The following is an 18,705-nucleotide window of genomic DNA, read 5'->3' on the forward strand; positions in this document are numbered from 1 at the left end:
ATGGGGGGGAAAAAAAAGAGCTTTTCAGGACCTAAATTACTTTTCTTTGACAGATTGTGGCTCTTTAGAATTGTGTAAATGGTCTAATGTACTTGGATGATCAGTTCTGTTTGATAGGAAAGTGGTCTCTCTGAACAGCTAATGGCTTTGATAATTTTAGCATTTAGCTCATTGTCTTTTTTCCTTGGAAAATACTTCAACTTAAGTTATCATAATGGATGTGGCATTGAGTGAAATTGCCTCATTTTATTAAGTTGCTATCAAAAAAAGATTGCACATTTCTTTGCCCATGTCTCTTTAATTTATTAGTGCAGCTTTGTTACTGCCTAGATAACAAAGAGGTTTTCAAACTACAGCAGAGTTGAAGGAGAGTTCAGAGTAGTACTAGGTGACAGTACAGTGGAGTACACAGGTAAGCAGGGGGAGAGAGTCAGGAATGACATGCAGTACATGGCCCATATGGACTGGAAGCCGGGTGCCTGCTTTCACAACCTGCTGAGCTTTACCAAGTGGTTTTATTTGAATAATAATTTCGTTCTTGTAAACAAATGACAATAAGAAGCCAAAATAAGCAGTAAAACTTTTTAAAAAACCGTTCTTTTTTCCATTACGAAACGCTTATTTTATGTACAGATGGTTATGGTTTTTACCCCTCAGTGATAAAAGACTGATGGGTATTGTCGTCATCCTGTCAGCTGAGCAGGCAGGCACCCACGTTTGTGAGTGTGATAACTCAAGAAAGAAGTGATGTGGGAGTTTCAAATTGATACCAGACCTGTATCTACTAAAAACCTTCAACAAGTTTGAATATTGGTGACCTCGACCTCAAAGTCAAACGGTCAAAGGCCAAGTTTTCTGAAAATCTTGTGAATGTAATAACTCAAATAAGACGACATAAGATTTTGAAATTCATACAACAGGTGCATCTACTTAGGTGGCTGAGAGATAAACCTCTATAAGATAAGATAAACCTTTATTAGTCCCACACGTGAGAAATTTTTGGTCACGGCAGAAAGTACAAGAGCACTACAAAATTAAGCAAAAAGTAAAGAAAGAGGTATTACTGGATGCTGCCAGTATCTTTGAAAGTGGAATAGTCACCATTTTTGCCACAGGGGTCTGTTTTGGGTCCAACTCTGTTATCTTTATAACGCTGCCTTTGGGATCTATTTTCAGGAAATACAACATTCCCTTTCACTGTTACGCTGATGACATCCAAATTTACTTCCCCTTGAAACTGGATGTCTCCGTCCCAGTGCTGCCTCTGCTTAACTGTGCATGATGTTAAAAAATGGTCAACACATAATTGTATTGTTTCAGGAACTCATGCCCTTTTGGATAACTTGGATAACTTGTCATCATTCCCACACTGTAAGAAATCTCTGAGTGTTTTTAGATAGCTCTTTTAAATTGGAGAAGCAAATGTCCAGAGTTGTGAAAACCAGTTTTTATCAGTTACATGAAATTGCCAAAGTGGAGCCTTATCTTCCTACTAAAGACCTAGAAAAACGCATTGATGCCTTCATCACCTCAAGGCTAGACTACTGCAATTCTCTTTTTTTTTTTTTTATGGGTCTTCAACACTCACCTCTCCATAGCTTGCAGTTAGTCCAAAATGCTTTTTATAAGTCAAGTGCACCCCTTTCCTTCACAGTGGTGGATTTTTGCCCCAACGTAAAAGCCCAAGCTCACTCACAGTTTAGTTTAGCTTGAGCCAAAGTGACAGAAAGACAACCTCTGGTAATCAAAATTGATCTGGAAGAAGTAAAGTTCATAAAAGAATCTCATAGTTCAACCTGTGGAAGAATCATTAACGGTGGTTTCTAACCCGGTTTATTTTTGGCACCTTGGGACTCCACCGCTTTTCCTGTCGCTGATGTGCAGGTCTCCCGAGGGACCAAATCTGCTGCCACCTGGGCTTCTTTGCGCCCCTATTGGCATCTACATGCATCTTGCCGATGAGGACCATGGCCCAGCAGATACTAACTCCCCAAATGTCCCTGTGCCCCCCATCATGCCTAAGTAGTAATTGTGCTAAATTGAGTTGAGATGTGATGTGCGGTAACAGTGACAGGTGCATGCTGCTGTTGCTGTAGTTTGCCAGAGATCGATGTAGCATCGCACGGTGTAATTCAGAGGTCATGGACAACATGACATTTTCTTTCCCACCTCTTTGCTGCACTTTACTTGACAGAGTCATATCTCATAAAAAAATCAATAATGCACATATTTTTAGATCTAGTATGATGTAAACTTTTCATGGTTAACATTGTTGACATATAAACCTACTGAAATCTAAAAAAAAAAAGTCGTCCCTTTAATAAATTCATAACTTTTATTTTTACTTTAGAATCTGTGGTGTTCGGTTATAGTTGCCTCATACTCTCACAGTGAAAACAAGATCTACTGAAAAAAGCTAGTTGACACTTTTTAATGAAATAAATTGAACAATGAACAATAACACAAATTACATCTTCCAGGGCATTCTGGGAATTGTAGTTCAAAAAAGGTTGTTTTTTTTTATTGTGCCTTCAATCCATCTTCTTCCACTTGTCTGTGTTTATTTGTAGAATATATCAACATATATCGGATAAAAATGTGTTATCGGTAGCTAAGCCTTTGTGCCATAATGTACAGCAGGTATTCTTTTTACTTTTCATGAAAGTGAAGTGTTTAAACAACTGCCACACACGATCACTCTATTTTTCCTTTTAGAGCTTTGTAATTGTGTGAGCATTAATTTTTTTCTTTGTTTTGTTATTTGTTTTTTAAAATTAGGATTATGTCTGAAAGCAGGTGTTTTCTTACAGTTCTAACAGTTATTTTGGAAAAGAAAAAATATGAGTCATATATGCCTGAGATTAGAAAAATGTGCTTGATAAGTTATCTGCTCAGGATTAACGGTGAGCTCCTTCCAGTGTAGCTGAGTGAAATCTCTGTCAGCACTGGCACAACATTTCTGCTAGACTGTCTCTGTGTTAGACACAAAATAGGTGAAAGCTGCCAAATTAGACCAAATTAGGTCTTATTCTAGCTCATAACCATGTATAGTAGTCATGACCTGAAAGCCTCACTTTTGAATATCATGAGACTTGTGTGCACGTTATTAATGTAGACTTTAGGAAAATAGTCTTTCCCACACATAATTTTACTCAGGTGAAAGAATATAACTAAGTATGAGAAAAACTAGAGCTTAGAGAAAAATCAAAACTAACTTTACAAAAGGGGACACACATTAGCAATTAATCCTTTTGAGAGAGAGAAAGAGAAATTCAACCATTCAATCACAGATTGACTCACTTTTATTTTGAAAGCTAGTTTCACCAAACAAACTACTCCTGGTGTTTCCTGTCATGTGTTATGTTTTCAAGGTAGGTCACCACAGAGACGCTTTAAAAATTAAAATCAAATCAAAAGGTACTTAGTTGGTTTAAAGAAATAAATCCTATAAAATAGGTTTAATAATTAATTTAAGAATGTGTGCACACATATATATCCCCACCCCCCCATTCCCAGCCCCATCATGAATACAATGTTTGGGAAACCGTAAAAGTTTGAGAGTAGTTTTAAAAAATTTCTTCTTGGACAGATTTGGAACAGCTGCTGTTTCCTACTGCTGCCTTACAGGCACAGAGCTCGTTCACTCTAACGTTGCTTTAAATTCTCTGAGTTGGCCAAGGTTGGCAACGGACAGCAACACGCACACACACCCGTGAGCAACTCTATCCCGTGTTTTCCACGATTTCTGGCCAGATCACATTTTCTGCTCAGCTGGACATTTCCCCAGATGTCTGAGCACAGAACGTGCTGGACTCAGACACTCAAAGATCAATCAAATTTAGTGCCCAGGTCTCAGGCCCTGTACTACTCAGGAAAGCCTTCACAGCCATTGGTCAGACGTTGGCGCTAACGCTAGTCCAGGTTCTCATTTTTTTTACCTCAGGAAATCTGGATGTGGCCTCAAAAGTCTGTTTGTGTTACACACACTCCTGTAAGCTTTTTTGTGTGTGTGTGTGTGTGTGTGTGTGTGTGTGTGTGTCGAGCTGCAGAAAAATAATATTAGCACTTGCTAAACCACCCTGGGTAAATAAAGGTATAAATAAAGAATCCAAACCACAAAGCAGTGGCACGCAACTTAAGTTGATGGTAAGACAAGCAAACAGGAAGTGAGGCATATTTTCTAAACACTTAATAAGGTCCCAAGTTAGCTGTTACTTTCTCAGTCAACATTGCGTGTGCAGATAGCACAGTAGTTATTGTGTGTGTGTGTGTGTGTGTGTGTGTGTGTGTGTGTGTGTGTGTGTGTGTGTGTGTGTGTGTAAAAAGGGTGGCCTTGATGGGGATACTTGGAGGAGAAAAGCTGAAGATGGTGTTATAAGAGAGTGGCCACTTTTCATTGTTTGGTATCTGTAGAAGAAAATAGGTCAGGGCGGCGAGCTCTGAAACATTCTGTCGGCATGCAGCTCAAAGATTCGAGAACAACAGATGAATTCTTTGCACTGGCACGGTGACAGAAGGCTAGCTCACACGTGCGTCAGTACTTCAGCAGATAAATTAGAAGGAAATATTGGAAAATACCTTTGTAATACACAATTTTGTGGATTGATATTTAAATGACCGATTGTCTGCTTTTTTTGTTAGCGACTGGGGTTGGATGATTGGTAGAATATTTTCACATCTGGCAAAATCAGTCAGCAGGTTTTTGATTTGTTTTTGTTTTTTTTTAAAGGAATTTTTTCATTTGAATTTTTTTTTTAATGTCCTTGTTGAGAATTCGTGAAATTGTACTCACAGCATTAGTTTTTTTTGTTTTTCTTTAACATCCCATCAAATATTTCACTCTTGCTTGATGTCTAATGGTAATACTTATACATTGCTAGACGCAAAGTTGGTTAAATAATTTTTTTTACCATGTGAGCTTCTTTTTAATGTGGAAAGTTTCATAAATATGAACTAAAACATGCAGCAGACATCCATTATTTCACATATATTATTACATATTAATATGAAGTAGCTGCAGTTTGTCATGTTTATTTTCCCTTCTTGTGGAAGGTTTTCATAAATGTAAAGCATGCAAGTTTAGTTGATGATAATGTGTGTGTGTGTGTGTGTGTGTGTGTGTGTTTGGGGGGTTGTTTTTTATAAAATATACCAAGGTGCTCAGCAGTAAAACTCCTAATTAAAAGTGAAAAGTAAAACATTTTGGGGGATAAAATTACCGAGTACTTTTGTTTGCATTTTGAATAGGCTCAGATTGTCAGACTGCATGGAAAGACTCCAAAATAGAGCTTGTTCATCAACATTATTTCCCTGGAGAAACGTCCTCAGCACCTCGTCTGCTGGTTACTTTCCATCCACGCCCGGCTGCAAAAAAAAAAAAAAAAAAAATCTCAAAATAGGGAGCATATGCTAGAACAAGGAACGCCACTTCAAGCAATACCCGTTCCTTAACATTAAGACGGCGTACAGAAACTGGAGTGAGGTTGAGAAAAGACCTAGTTGTCAATTGCTTGTTCTCAAAACACGCTACAATACTTGCAAAAACAGAAAAAGTAAGTGTGAAGGAGGCATGGATAACGATTCCCAAACTGGCGCCCACCAGTAATTATGATGCGAGTACAAAGAGATTTTTGCCATTCTGAAGGGAAAAGGGGAGTGTAGGTGTATTAATTCCTGTTCCTTCCTGCTTCCTCGACTTGGAAGTTCAGATTTAGAAAAATAGCCCCCCTCCCCTCCTTCAAAAGGAAAGAAAAAACAAGAACTGTCACATTGACTGACGCCAATCGTATGTAGCATCTGTGTTCCCACTACTGCTCCCTATAGTATATGCCACACTGTGGCAATGTGGGAAACTGACACTGTCAATTTATCAGAACAAAAGCATTCCTCAGCAAGAGAAATACACATCTTTGGGCCCTGGAGACAAAAATCATTCCACCCCCACCCTTACCTGCATCTAAACAGAATGTAGGACATTCACAACACCAGAAATAGAAATTTCAGTCACAATTATCATTTTTGAATTTATCCCCTGCAGTCAAAAGTTAGCGTTTAACTTGAGGAGTTAGAGAGAGACTTTAATGCCAACTTTTTTAAAGTAAACAGCTGCATGAAAGGCGATGTGGATGGATTCAAAATTGGACCATTTCAGTTTATTTCTTCAGATCTTTTCTTCTTGAAATGATTATTTATTATTTGCGACAAACTTGTTTTTATTTATGAGGTGTTTGTTGTTTTTTCAGGTGTCTGATCCTGTAGCCCCCGCCATCACTTTGTGTCAAATTTGGGTAAGTACCCGACCTAATTTTAACTCCTCTTCCTCCTCTTCTAATGTGTTCACGGACCAGACAGGCTTCCATGAACGCTGCATGTGTTTCCATACAAAGTCTGGTTTTATTTCTTTTATTACCATACTTTAGGTCGGGCATCTTACATGCATATCTACAGGAAAACTAATGCGATGCTTGATTGGTAGAGGTAGTTAATGCGGAGTGGCCCTTTTTGGTTTTCCTGTTTAGACATTGAACCAAAAGCCATCTTACCTTTGTTTGTTTCTTTTATAATCAGGATGTACATCAGGATGTATGTTGTGATGAATAAGTAGGATGCACATGTAACTCGGTGAGTTCTGTGTTTGTCACAAGTACACCAAATTTGGAGGTAGGAAATTTTAAAACATGTACATTTATGATTAAATAATTTGCAGCTTTTTTCAATAAATGTGTAACAAATTCTTGGAAGTTTATTAGTTACAGATACTTGCGTATTATTCAAGGTATTTGCGTCATTGAAAATTGGCTTAAGGGTGTTCCCGTGATGCAGTCTTAATTTAGTTAGTTAGCCTCGGTGAGGAGAAAACAGATCATGTGTTTTAGATACCAAATGTGGGGAAAAAGCGGGCTCCTTTTTTAAAAAAAAAAAGTGGAACTTTGTCTAGTTTTCCACTACACAGAAAGACCACAAGCCTTCAGCTCCTGTGTGCTCCTATTGTCCTGCTCTGAGCCAAACCCTGCATAGGAATTTATTTGTGATCGATTCTGATCTACAGCGAGGTTACATAGATACCTGGTGTGTCGTGACTTTCGACTGCATTACTTCAGCCTGAAAACAACGGTCACGTGACTCACTGTGGTGTTGTAAACAGCAATAAAAACATCAGTAAAATTATGAAATTACCTTAATTTTACCCATCCAGATCATCATGCTTTGTGTTGTTACAGTCTCCATACTACATACTTCATTATGTAATTATTTTTTTAAAGAATTCATTTTTGCTAATAATGTGCACAATTGCGTTGAGTTAATTTTTAGGTGCATGAAAATGTTGAAATTGTGTGAATTTAATTTTGTACGTTTAAACAATGTAGAATTTGATCATTGGGTCCTTAATGCAAGGAGTCTTCACCCTGATATTAAGTGGTTTGATAAAATTCCTGTGGCATAAGAATTTTATCTGATGTTCTCTCGTATATCCTCATGACCACACACGTCTTGAGGGAATTTCTTCACATCAGTTCATTTGATGTCAACAATGAGCTGATAGATTTTGGTGATAAAAATACAACATGACTCCATGACGAAGGATTCAGTATTCACGTGGACATCAGTTACCGAATACCTCACTGCTTTCCAAATTATTATGCAAATAAGATTTTAATGTCATAAATATTCAGTTTTTTGTTTTCAGTTAAACTCAATGACGGTATTGTGTTTCAGGCCTCTTAGGATCACTGATATATTCATAATTAGTGATGTCATAATTAGTTTGCTAGGTGAGCCCAATCAAAGGGAGCCTAGCATGCCACAGTTTTCAAACAACATCAGAAAGAAAAAGGATCTCCCTGTCGCGGAAAAGTGTCAGATGCAGTGCAGTGCCTTGGACAAGGCATGAAAGCATTAGATATTTCACAAAAAGTTTAGCGTAATCATCGTACCGTGAATGAATTTGTGGCTGATTCGGAGCACAGAGGGGTTTGTGCAGGTAAAGGCATAATGAGGACGGTTTCTGCCAGACAACTTCATCGGATTAAGAGAGCAGCTGCTAAAACGGCATTACAAAGCAGCGAACAGGTATTTGAAGTAGCTGGTGCCTCTGGAGTCCCACGAAACTGAAGGTGTAGGATCGTGTAGTTGTGCATAAACCTGACATTTGGCCATCTCTAAAAAATACAAGCAGAAACAGCTGCAATGGGACCAGAAATACATGAAGATTATTTTCAAACAGTCTTGTTTACTGATGAGTGCCGTGTAACCCTGGATGGTCCCGATGGATGGAGTAGTGGATAGTTGGTGGATGACCAGCGTGTCCCAACGAGGCTGCGGCATCAGCAAGGCGGTGGCGGAGTCATGTTTTGGGACTGAATCATGGGGAGAGAGCTGCTAGGCCCCTGTAGGGGTGTGAAAATAACCTCATCAAAGTATGTAGTGTTTCTGACTGAACACTTTCTTCAATGGTACAAAAAGAAGAACTGTGCCTTCCGTAGCTAAATTATCTTTATGCATGATAATGCACCACCTCATGCTGCAAATAATACCTCTGTGGCATTGGCTGCTGTGGGCATGAAAGGATAGAAACTCATGATGTGACCCCCATCCTTTCCTGACCTCACCCCTATTGAGAACCTTTGCAGTATCCTCAAGCAAAAGATCGATGAGGTTCGGAGGCAGTTTACATCAAAACAGCAGCTGTGGGAGAAATATTCTAACATCGTGCAAAGAAATTCAAGCAGAAAATGTTCAAAACCTCACAAATTTAATGGATGCAAGAATTGTGAATGTTAAATGAAAGAAGGGGTCTTATGTTAACCTGTAACTTGGCCTGTTAGGATGTTTTTAACTGAAATAACTTTTGTTTTCTTCTAATGCTGCAAATTCAACAAATTACCATTTTCACTTCTTTACAACAATACATTTTTCAAAACTCTTTTGTGGATAATAATTTGAAACAGTGTAAATAAGATTTGAATTGTGCTCTAAAATATTTTTTTTCATTACCTCTAACGGGTGAAGGCAGATGGTTGCCCTTCCTCGAGCCTAGTTCTGTTAGTTCCTTCCTGTTAAGTACTTCCTTTCCACTCTTGCCAAGTTCTTGCTCATAGGTGTTTGTCTAATTCCTGGGCTTTTCTCTGTATTATTATAGGGTCTTTACCTTATAATATAAATTGCCTTGAGGTAATTGCTGTTGTGAATTGTTGCTATATAAATAATATTAAATAGAATTTAATTAAATGGCCAATATATTCCTCTTTCTGATCTCTAGTTAACATCCTTCTTTGGATTGTGATCTTTTTGTGGAAATGTGTTTCAAATTTGGCAAAAGTGCTCTGACTGAGAGAGAGGTCAAGGAAAAAGGTAATTTTGACCTCAAGAAATGTTTTTTGTTGATGTTTTTGTGACATATCTTGAGTAGGGATGGGTATCGTTTAGGTTTTATCCGATACCGGTTCCAAACCGGTACTTTTGAAACGGTGCCGGTGCTTAAATGGTGCTCGAACCGGTGCTTAAAGAATGGAGAACACAAATTTTGTCCAAAAACCTCTCATGTTTAGCTGTTTTCCACTTTTCTTTGGTCATTTTAGCCTTTTTAGCCAGGGTGAAGGGAGTATCTGCCATCAAACAAGAAGACAGCCACATGTAACTACGACGGTGTTTGCTAGTTCACCTTACATGCATTAATGTAATAATGTGGTTAGCATACTCAACGTAAATTACACACGAACAACATTAAGCTACTCACGCAGAGGAGAATGGCTGCTGCTGCCATGATCATACCTAATCTTGAGTATTAGTATACACGAGTTACAATTCCATTTAATAACCATTAAGGCCCATAAGCCTAGAGAATGGTTGACATTGGTCTTGCAACTACTTGTTGGAAACCACCTACCAACCAGTGGCTGGAAACCATAAACCAACAGCTGGTTGGCTATCCCTGTTTGGAAACCACTGGTTACGAGGGTTAAATGTGTAATCCATAACCAGTGGCAGATAGTTGCTGAAGGCAATCTCTGTTAAATTGATTGCTAAAGCCCCTTTCACACAGGCCTAGAAGACCGTTCAGTGAACCTTAGGCAACAGTTGCTTGCTAAGGAAAAGTGTGTACAATGTGAATGGTTGGCAAGTCATTGCTGGTAGTTGCAAGTAGTCCGTAGGGAAAAGCTGGTCGTAGTGTGGTTTACAGCGCTGGACCACTGGTTGTTTTGATTGTTTTGGAAAATGCAGGTTGCAGCTGTAAGGCACGGCTTTGTTTTAAGCTTTGTTTCCAGGTCTGGCACTTTTCCAGTTTCACTAAAGCCCAGAAAAGCGTGAGTGTGTGCAGGTAAGTCGTTGTATTACATGTAGACTACGAGTGACTATGGCTGCAGGCAACCAAAGCAATCAAAAGGAGGTTTTTGAGGCACCACCCTCTTTGCAAAAATGTTTCAAATCAAAATGATGAGACCTGTTGTTAATTAAGTGTTGTCGCAAAGTTTTTTGCTGCTCATTAAGTATGCACTTGGTGTATTAGTTAAGGCTTACAGTATCTCTTTGTCTTTATCTCCTGATTAGCTGCCTCTTTGTTGGCATTATTTCTGATAAGCTGCTGAGAACTCCTTTAACATCCACATCAAACTTGTGTTTCTGTCTTCTGATAACACTAATGGTTCTCGCTGTAATTGATTTCAGTCAGATGCAGTTTATTGATTGATCAGTGCTTCAGTCACACTTCTGCGTCTATAATCCCATTGGCGATGTGCAAGCCTGACTCCCCCCCCCCAAACCTGTTGCTTGAATTGTTTTAGATCACCTGAATTCACTTTTAAGTCACTTTACTTCTATTAAGCAGCGAATACAGTTTCACAGAAATTTCACAAATCGTAAAAGCAGACGTTAAGATAAGCTCTGAGGTGTCTGTGCTTAGCAAAGCATGCACTGTTGTTGAAAATCAAAATTTGATATATTTTTGAAACAGATGGCAAGGAGCTCATGTGGGAACTTGAGCTTTTCTTCACTGAATATGAAAATGCTGAACAGGTGGTCCAAGAAGCTTCATTCCCTACTGCAGCTTTCATTAACTGACTTTCATTCTTCTAGTAATAATACGCTTATTCTGGCCCTCAGAGAGGGGCAGACAAAAAAGCTGCTGCTTTTTTTTGTAGGTAAGAAATGGAAAAAATTTAGGCCTTGGTATATAGTATTAGACATCAGCATCACCCAAAATCATGTGACACACATGCAAGATTTTTAATGATCTGATAAGCATCCAGAATGTGTTTCATTTGCTTCATAGTTGTGTTTCCAGGTCTTTTTAGTGGTTATGTGAAATACCTTGCAGTGGGATTTGTTCTACAGCTGGTTCTCTATCACTCTGCATAGGCAGAGCTGCATAAGTCCCACCGATTGTGATTGTTCAGCACAGAAGCTGTGCAAACAGAAGTATATAAAGTTATTTACATTTTTTTTAAAAGTAGCAGACACAGTTCCTCTGTGGGTCCTGAGCAGGGGTTCAAGTGGGAATTGGCTTGTGGGGGGAACCCCAACATTTGGAGAGGTGGTCCAGTGTTGGGTAAAGAATCGCGCAGAAAAAATTTGTTTAATAATTTGTATTTTTAGTGCTTTTAGATTTTCCTTTCTGGACAGGCTGTTATCATCTGATGTGCTGCTGTTTTGAGATTTACTGCTCTTTGTGGATTTAGACAACTGAATTCAGCGAGATAAAAGCAGATGTTGCATGAGCTAATATGGCTCCTTTGCAGTCCCTCGACACAAAGTATAAAAGGTAGAATGTGGTGAGTGAAACTAAACACTAACGAGTTAAATTGATTTCCCTTGATCTAACCTTGTGGTGACCTTTGACACCAGAGTTTGCTCCACACAGTTCCTTACCAGATAACTTCATCAATACATCATGTAAACTGATTTTAAGGAAACAAAAATGGTAACTAGAATATTAAAATGCTATATGTAAGATCTCAAAGGTTGTGTAGAGTTACTCCAAGATGTAGTGCTTTACACATTCGCCTGTTTGATTCTGGGAGGAGACACGAATCCCAGGAAAGTCAGAAAATCTACCAAATCGAACATTTGGAGCTACCCGCTGTAGTGACCCCGTGGGAACGAGGGAGGAGCCAAAACTAGCTTCTTGATCAAATGTCCCTTAGCTGAGCACTCCTTATTTTTGCAAATGATCTCTCATCCTCTGCTTTCTTCTCTTTCTTTCATCTTTCTGTGTGAAATAGTGAAAGATGTGAAGTTGACACACAGGAAATAGAGAAACTTTAGCTTTAGTCAGCTGACAGATTCAGTTTTTCATTGCTGAGATCTGTTGAGCTGTTTGGAAAGTAGCATCTGAAATGATCAGCTACGTTACTATGGTCACGCTCGCTCCTCTTCAGCAGAGCCAGCTACGTGAAGAAGTGCCATGAACGTATGACTGGGATAAGTTTAGGGTGTAAGAGCCTTGGGGGGGGGGGGGTTATTATTTTCTGATTTGTTGAGCATGATTGTGACAGAAGCAAATCTAGGCTGCTGATTACAAAACATTAACAAGCTTTATATTATTATGCATTAATGTGCCTGACATTAACAGAGTAAATTTGTCATTAATTAAAGGTGCTGGGCAGCTAAACTGCATTGTTCGGGTATGTTGTAGAGAAAGTCTTTATAAAGAAATAATTTCAGCTTTGGTTAAAAACAAATCATCCGCAGCAGTTTTCTTATATAATATTATTCAAAAAGTTGTGGGTTTACAGTTTCACATTTATAACATGGAAGGCTCGAGAGAGATGATGCATTATTTTAAACATGCAGAGGACTAAGTGACTGTTTCAAATTTATTTAACAGATGAAAAACATTTACATCCTGTTTTAAATTTAATTTTACACGTGTTAATTTGGAAATTCTGAATAAAACAATATGTAATAATTGTACATGTAAAGCTTCATCTAAAATTGTTGTTGAAATCTGTTTCCTTTCACAACACTTGTCATAAGGTGAGTCGTTTCACAGAAAGAGAAGCATTTCTATCCAAAATGTCCTTTAAGCCATCCTTTGAAAACTAAATTAGCAGCAGCTGCCAAAAGTGCTGAACATTTAAGGTGGGATTTGACTCCAATCAAATGTTTTTTTTAAGATAAAGTAGTGCAAACCTGCCTTTACACAGAGATTGGTTTCATTTCTCCTTCAACAGTAAAGGATCAAAGAAGCAGAAAAGTGAGTTGATGGATACCACCGCACACGACCGGGCCACAGCGCTGGTGTAAATTTAACTTGCCGGGGATGCTTCTTGGTTTCTCACACTGTTTGTTTGGATTGCTGGCTCACAGTTTGGCTGTTTGGGCCAGATTCTTGAAGCACACATCAAATCGACGGATGACTAGTGAGGCTGGCTGCCAGCTGAATTTCAAGAACAGTTTAGCTTCACAGTAGAATATAAAATGCTTAACTCTTTGTTGAGCCAGAGACGGGCTTTCTTTGACTCATTTCCGTGAAAGGACTTTATATAAATGGATAAATCCTTCAGGTTTTACTGGACTCTCCGGGGAACTGCATCAGGGAAGTTATGTTATGTCCTCTGTATGAATTGTTGTGGTCTCTCATTCAATAGTCATGAATTGCAGGACCAACGATTGTTCTGTTTTTATTCTTCAAGTTCCTCCCAGTCCTAATACCATCCTACCGTATGTAGAGAAATCACAGCACCTGAATGGAGGCATCTTTTTAGAAAAATATAAGTCCTAACTCTGAATCGTTTCCCTCTTTACATTCTCTCCAGAGCTTTTCCAACCTCATAGGTTTGGCAGCATGCTATATGTGCATTGGCTACTACCTAAACCTATTTTTTTCTCATATGCATATTGATATGATTTATGTTCATATGATGAGTAGCACAAAGTCACACATTGTTTTTTTTTACCTGGAAAAGCATAAAACATGGCCATCCAAAACAGTCAAGATGACCACGACTAGGCGCATGAAGGTTTTTGTGCCCACTTTTGGGCCCCTCATGCCATACACCAAAGAAACCCTCAGATTTGTTGATCTGGATCTGTTTAAGCTGCAGTGTTTCCCAGCTATCCCTCTGATATGTCAGTGCCACTTTAGAGATGCTGGGGCGATGAGACTAATGTAGGCTCTGGGAGGATTTTTACTCAACACTCCCCTATTTCTCTGTGTGTGTTGTGTTTGCAGGGAGCGATAGGCTCAGAGCCTAGATGAGAAACCTTGTAATAATATGTGAGCTGCCTCACTGCTGTGTAGGCACGTTACCACATGGTTGGTTCCATTGAGTCTAAGTTTTATGCGACAAAAGAAGTGTTTCAAGTATCCTGTTATTCATTGTTTCTTGTAAATGTTCAGTGGAGGCGAGTCCTGCCGGCTCTGATAACCTTGTGCCCACATTTGACCAAATATTAGACAGAGCGACGGCACAGGAAAACAAACTTCCTCTCCAGCCGTCTGGCAAACATCAACAGCACCTTGTTAAAGCAGCAACTGCAATGACTGGACTTTATTAATTTGCATTTTTTTAAATTATGGGGCAATGAAAAGTCAGGCCCCACCTAACTCTCCTCAGAATATTTAATGAAAATTGTACCTTCATATTTTGAATATTTTCTTAGTTACAGGCTCTTGAAGTACAAGGGGCAGACTGAAATTTTGCACTTTTTAACTTTATTCCAGCATTTCTGATACTGATTTCTGCTTATTACAGTGATTTGATGAGTTGGTATCCAAATGCTAATTAAAAATGACACCTTTCATATTCTATTGCTTATTTTGAGAAGCCGTCCCTGACGCTTTTTGCTGATATCGCCCTTGAAAATGTACCCAAAATGCATTTTTTTTTTAAGTTTTCTCCAGCAAAATCTAAGAAAACAGATCAAACTTCCGCTGTGTCAATGCTTGTTTCTGTTCCTCAGCGTCACAGACGTTAAGCTAGTGCAGTTTATTTAAACCACGATATATCTCATGATACTGAAGCTCAACGTTGGTTAGAGATAAACCACTGAACAAAAACCGTATTTTGGCTCTAAATTGCGACAGTTGGAGTGGGTGTAAAATTGATTTGGCTTCAGTTTTTTTTAAAGGAGCTTTAATGTGTTTGTCGGCACTCAAAGTTTCATGTACATATCCCCTGTACTTATGAAGGCATGGCGGATCAGAAATGCCCGCAGGGCCTGTAACTGAAGAGAAATTGCATTTGGCTTCATCTAAATAAACTGAAGTTATTGTTCCCCCTCAAAAAATAAAAATCAGCTGATTCTGGGGGATGTCAGGTGGGAACTCTTTTTAGATTTTGTTGATTTTATACGGAATGAACCTTTGAATGTTTATCACAATGATACGAAACAAAAATGTGGCCAAAATGGGAGATTGTTGTTGTGTAATGATTTTCAGGCAGATTTTCTAAATAACTCGAGATGAGCTTTAAGTTGTTTAAGACAGACATAAGTATGCACTAATGAGAGTCTTTATAATTTGATTATTATGGTGGATGTCATGTTATCAGGCCTTATGACTTCCTTAAAAATGTGGAATTCCTTATTTTGAGGAATGTACAGTCGGCACTAATGACTTAATCATATAAAGTCATTTCTTTTTTTTCTCTTTTTTCCAAGAAATGAAACATTTTCCTTAAATATCCTATGTAAAGACACTCTTGCATGATGTCTTTAAATGCTTATTTTTACATGTAAAACAAGGAGAAAGCTTGTTTTCTTGTTAAATTTAAGTTTTTGTTTTGTTCTTTGCTTTTTTCATTCCTAATCAAACGTAATCATTCTCATACCTGACAGCGTTAGTCCTGCGTCAGCATGTTTGAACGCCCCGCGTGGCCTGATTGGACGGTCGAGAACATCAACATACAAAAGCTGTTGAACAGAAATTTGTTTGGTTTGCTTACATGGAGCCTGAAGTGTTTTACATTCATAAGCACTGCTTAACGGAGAGCTGCAATAGCGCTGTTGTGGTATCTATTACCATGGGATTGTGTGCCTCATTAACATCAAATTTGGCAGATTTGGATGAATGAGGCTGAGAGTGCAGTCATGTCACAGGGGTAATCTTTCTCACTTGTTTTCCATTTTCTTTCCTGCCTGCTCACCTCTTCTTCATTTCTTTCTTCACTCTTTCAGCCTAAAAAACCAACAACAACTCATCACTAGAAAGAGATTCTGCCCAGACCAGCCTCAGCAGATAAGACTCAGTGAGTTATGATGGCCGAGGTGGACATGGCCAAGTGGTCAGAGTGAGATTACACTGCATCTGAAATAAATATTTACTTGAGATATCTGTCCTGAAGATGTTATCGCACACAGGAACGCCGAGGGCAGATACTCTGTCACATGCGGTTGGTTCATGCCGTCTTAAAGCTGAATGGACCAGACCCACTTTATTCAAAAACCATTTGTTTGTACTGGACAGAGTAGATTTAATTTCTTTTTCACAGGTATACTTTGTACTTTTAGACTTGCAGGTCCTACATCAGATGATTTCATACTGCATGTGACTGACAATGCTGCTAATAAATTGGAGTTTTAGTTGCCAAAATTTTAAGGTTAGTCCAGAAATGAATGGACAATATGATGGGGAAGCTTTTTCTATATAGTCTGTCTGTGAAGCCTTGCTGCAGCTCCTGGGGCTACTGAGGTCACGTTGTAGTACTTTTACAACTGTGCACATCGTTGGTTTATTCAAGACTGATTCGAGTATTTTTGTGTTGTTACTTTATCAACGGGCAGTGCACAACAGAGGTGAAGGAAATGCAGTAGGGGTGGAGTGGGTGGGGACGAGTGTCAGGGTGATTTGGGACAGCAAGAGTGAAAGGAAGGTTTACAAGATGGTAGTGAGACCGACTGTGATGCATGGTTTGGAGACCGTGGTGCTGACGAAAAGACATAAGGCTGAGCCAGAGGTGGCAGAGCTGAAAATATTATGGTTTTCAATGGGAGTGAACAGGATGGACAGGATTAGAAGCGAGAACTTCTGCCAGGCAGGAGAAAAAGAGGTTTGTGGATATAGTGAAGGAGGGTTGATGTGACACAGGTAGAGACAGGGCAAGATGGAGGCAGATGATCCATTGTGAGGACCCATCAAGAGTGCAGCTGAAAGAAGTAGTAGTGTCATAACATTGTTTTTGTATGACTCCTTTCATTGCCAAAATAAAAATCAAACTGTGTCTTCAGCAATGTCTGCATTCCTGCGAATGCACAGGTAAAACTCAAAATTGAACATTTCTGGTCAAATTCCAAAGCAAAGCGTTAATTGCTAATTCTCTAGTGGTGGACTGTGTTGATGTTTGTGTGAGCATCATTAGGGTCAGCCATGTTAGCACGTTTGCAGAAATTATATGTGAAGCATAAAAAAATTCCATCAAAATAAAATAAAATGAGGAATCAATCTGTACACTCTGTTTTCTCCATAATTAGGACAAAATACTGATTTATCAGAGGGTGGTTGAGATGTGATACAGTGTGTATCTATCTTTGATCTCACTCATATTAAAAAATTAATTATTAAATAAAATAGTGAAAAGGGTCTCTGCCAATATTGTGGTTTTAGATGTTTTATGTTCTAGTTTAATTGTAGCATTTGGTATTTTGGCAGTGATGTTTTTGTTTTTTTTAAGTCACAGATATTAATTATTATTATTACTGTATATTGTCTAAAAAAATTTCAGTCGGCCTAGCTTGAATTACAAAATAATAGGGAAAATTCAGCTTCTGCTTGCACCTTTTTTTTTTTTTTTTTTTTTTTTTTTGCTTTCTTTTCACAGTTGCTTTTTTGAATAATTAATTTCAAACTTTTTTTTCATTACAGCACTGACAGTTAGGCTCTTATATTCTCAAACCAAACCAAGAAGACTATCTGTATCTGATTTTGTCTCACTTAGAGGTAAAAAGCTGGTTAAAATCAAACGCTTTCATGTACAGATTTAATACACTGGAGTCTTAATTTACAGTACCTCAATTATCAAGAGCTGTAATAGCTCAGATAGCAAACTTTACAACAGCTACAAGGACACTCTCACTAGCAAGGAGCATATTTAGAATGCGGACACAGTCAGCATGAATCTATTTCAGTGAATCAATGCTGCTCCGTCGACAGGGAGGGGCCATGCACCTTAGCGCAGCGATGGAAAATAATTGTGTATTGAACTGCCGTATGATAGAGCAATTGTAGCCTTTATACAGAGCTCTGCAGCTGGTTTGATTGTTGCCATCACACTGCATGTTTACACACTGAGGATAAAGGAGTGCTCTTAAACAATTACTGCAGCTTTCCACGAGAAACTGGAGCACAGGAGGATGCACAGCTGAGCCGCGATCACCTTCTGCACGGAAAGTGAAGAGCAGAAAACAAGTAAATAAGACGTGCTTAAGAGGAAAAGATTAGATTAAAACAAGCCCAGAGTGATTAAGAGAGCTGACATAGATACCTTGGTTGGATTTTTGGATGTGCCAGTGAGCGGGTTTTGGATTAGTGGGAAGCAGCAGGAACGCGTAAACAGCAGTAGCCATCAGTCAATTAAGTGTAAAGCCTCCCAAAAACAACTAGTTTAAATTTGCTTTTCATTTAATCTTCTTTGAGTGCCAGCGAGAGTCACAGCGCTGCAGAGTGAGCAGTGAGAGATTAAGAAAGAGTCCAAACAACTGGGCACGAGGACTAAAAGCAGCCCCGCTCATGCTGCACAGATGCTTCTGGCCAAGCAGGATTTCAGCACT

General features: G+C 38.8%; 1 protein-coding gene across 3 annotated transcripts in view; it reads left to right on the top strand.

Moving 5' to 3' along the window:
* LOC120738733 (LIM domain containing preferred translocation partner in lipoma) overlaps positions 1-18,705 on the top strand; it is a 183,657-nt gene that overhangs the window by 25,090 nt on the left and 139,862 nt on the right. For all 3 annotated transcript variants that reach the window (XM_040040154.1, XM_040040156.1, XM_040040157.1), the window contains one exon: positions 6,243-6,287. The gene's annotated coding sequence lies outside the window, so the exon portion shown is untranslated. The remainder of the gene's footprint in view (positions 1-6,242; positions 6,288-18,705) is intronic.

The sequence above is a fragment of the Simochromis diagramma genome, unplaced genomic scaffold, assembly GCF_900408965.1.
Source record: "Simochromis diagramma unplaced genomic scaffold, fSimDia1.1 OVJJ01000026.1, whole genome shotgun sequence".
NCBI classification, from domain to species: domain Eukaryota; kingdom Metazoa; phylum Chordata; class Actinopteri; order Cichliformes; family Cichlidae; genus Simochromis; species Simochromis diagramma.